Source organism: Oryzias melastigma, linkage group LG4 (assembly GCF_002922805.2).
Source record: "Oryzias melastigma strain HK-1 linkage group LG4, ASM292280v2, whole genome shotgun sequence".
In the NCBI taxonomy this organism is placed as follows: Eukaryota; Metazoa; Chordata; class Actinopteri; order Beloniformes; family Adrianichthyidae; genus Oryzias; species Oryzias melastigma.
This window is the reverse complement of record NC_050515.1, coordinates 3,445,902-3,448,890: the sequence shown is the minus strand read 5'-3', so window position 1 is coordinate 3,448,890 and position 2,989 is coordinate 3,445,902.

The window sequence follows — 2,989 nt, the reverse complement described above, 5'->3', positions numbered from 1 at the left end:
GAGGCTGCGCCCGGCGCGCGAGCCCCTCATTAAACCAGATGAGCGCGCGCGCGTTTATAAAAGCCGAGTTTCAGTCACTTCTCATGCAGGTCAAGCGCGAGGGATTCATCAGACCTGCAGATCATTTATAGCTGTTTATACTAGTTTATATGCAAAACCATGAAAATTACACTAAGGTAGGGCATTACTTTAGAGCAACACTTAAAGCGCTTTGATCATCAAAATAAACTTTTTTGAGCTTCTAAGTGTTTTAGATTAATTCATAATAAAAACAACAACCCAAAAGCGGCGTTTTTCTCCATTCCTGCACCCTTGAACATTCCTCAAACCTTGATAAGCACAAGCCCCTTCTAATCTACAAAAACAAGTGTCTCATTGTGACGTCACAGAGTGAGGAACAGCCCCTTCCAGGAAGAGTCTGTGCTGCCAACATCACCCCCAAACTAACACACACTTTCTCCATGGAACAGGTAGTGATCTACAAAACGCTTTCATCTTATATGAACAATATGCACATCCATGTTTTTAAACAGTTTGGATGTTTGTTTTTGTGGACAAAACGCAGACACACTTAGGATGATGTCACAACACTCACAAAGAGAGAAAGGCGGAGCCTCAGAGATCATTAAACATTTGTTCGGTAGTATGCAGAGCAAATATCATGGATATAGTTTACTCTGAAAGTCTTAAGAATAGCACAATATAGGTCTTATCATAAAAGTGTCCAAAAAAAAAAATTTCACCCGTTAGTATTTTCTGTTTAAAAAAAACACAAATCAATGAAACATCACAAGGAATTTTTGATACTAAATAATTAACTATTAAAACCTTAAATTTAACTTACAGTCACTATTAAAAGATTAATAAAGATATTTAAATGTCTTTAGCCGTACAAAATACGGTGGACATTTTTTAAATAGATAAATATGTAAAAAAAAAAAAAATACTGGTTTTGAACATTTATGACTTTAATCAAGTTACCTGTCAATTAAACTAATTTTCTTTTATTTCATGATTATGGTTGTTAACTGTCATAAATTTACTGGTATTTTTTACAGTGATATCCTATAATGAAGTAAATGTCCATCTATGGAGCAAAATTGGGGCCAATATTATATGAAAACCAAATAAATTGAAAAAAGTTATTGGTGGTTGGCCAAAAAATGTGAAGTGTTCTAAACTTTTTGGTATTCTAAAATAAACATAATTGTTTTCTGTTTCAAATGTTCTGTTTTTTAGGTTTCAAAACTCAAAATATCAATTTAAAACCTTTTTGTTTCAAAATCGTTTTGCAGTTTCAAGTTTTTTTTTCACTTTATACTCTTTTTTTAACTTTTAGCCACAACAGGGCCAAAAGTTTTGAAACTGAATTTTTCAGATTTGAAAAAAAAGAAAAAAAAAAAAGTTTCAGTTGAAACTGAAAATAGTTTTGAAATTTATTTTTTGTTTTGTTTTGAAAACCTTAAAAATAAAACATTTGATGCTAAAAGCAACTGAGCTTATTTTTAGAATAGAAAAAAGTTTTGGACATTCTCCATTTTCTTTTTGGTCAAACCCCAATATTTTTTTCTAATCGTTTTATTTGGGTCTCAACTGATATTGGCTTCAATTTAGCTTCATGTCTACCAACCTGTTCCATAAACTCCACAAATGTTTTCTTAAAATTGTTGCATTTTGCATATTTTTTGTTCAATTTCCGCAAAATGTTGTGAGGTCAAAATGACAATTCAAGTTATTTCAGTTTTTAAACATATTTGTCTACTATTGGACCACCGATGACGTTTTCTAGATAAGGATTTGAAAAAAAAAAGAAACTTAATACAACTGCTACTGAGGACCCAATTTTTTTCACCGACATGCCGTCATTTTTTTTTCAAGATAAAACACATCAACAGCAAATACTCAGATTGAAAAACTTACCAAGTCCGCCACTGAATGTGGGTTAAAAATGAAGTTTATCATTTTATTTTAATCTGTGGTTGAGTATTTGCACCCATACTTGGTAAATATGACACAATTATGTATAAATATGACACATTTTGATCTCACATTCTCCTACGTGACATTTTCTTCTTTTAATTTCTTTTTTTGTCAGTGTTTTTAATCTTCGTTCGATCTTTTCTCTTCAAACCAAAGACGATTTTCCGCTTAACTGACCAACTTTACAAATAAATGACCGAACAGTTCTGCTGCCGTCTTTGCTGCTGCTTTTCTCTTATCAAAGCAACAACACGAGTATGAAAAAAAGTCGAGAAGCTGCCTCATGATTCAGTGATGTGTTGAAAGCTGCTATCATACAGTTCATCTGGTAAGAGTTGAGGAGACATGATGGAGCAAGCCCATCTGGATCCGTCCTAAAGGCACCGGGCCACACAACTGCAACCAGACCTTTGAGCCAAATAACACAAATCACAGAATTATTTAATCAATAAAGTCTGTTGAGTGCCTTGTTTTTCCATCAGCATCATCTGTCAAACCATTTAATAAAGCCCGGATTCTTTAACCAAATGAATTCTTTACATATCTTTGTTAATGTGTTGGTCTACAGAAATAAACTTGCATATTTCAGCAGCGATCTTTTCATTTTCAGTCAAACTGAATGTGGAAGAGTCTCATTCTTGCTTTTAAGACAGATCTCCCAACATTTTTCATCATTTTTTGGCTGCTTTTGCACATCTGTCCTCCCCCTGAATTCTGCAAGTCTTTGAGAAATGTCCAGACTGTCTGCTGAGGCGCAGTTTGAACAACAGCAGACGGAATGTTACGAGATTCACATGCAAGAAGTCTTTTACTGCAGTGGAGCCGCACGCCTGTGTGTGATGTAACCTTTTATTTTGAAAAACCTGCAGCAGGTGGGGCTGTTTTTTTAATGTTAAATACACACACAGGTCATGCCAGCTGGAGATTATGCATTTGTAGTAGAGAGTTTTTGGCTTTGCTGCTGCTGGTCTGATGCCCAAACCTCTGATGCCAAGACAAACTGGGCGGG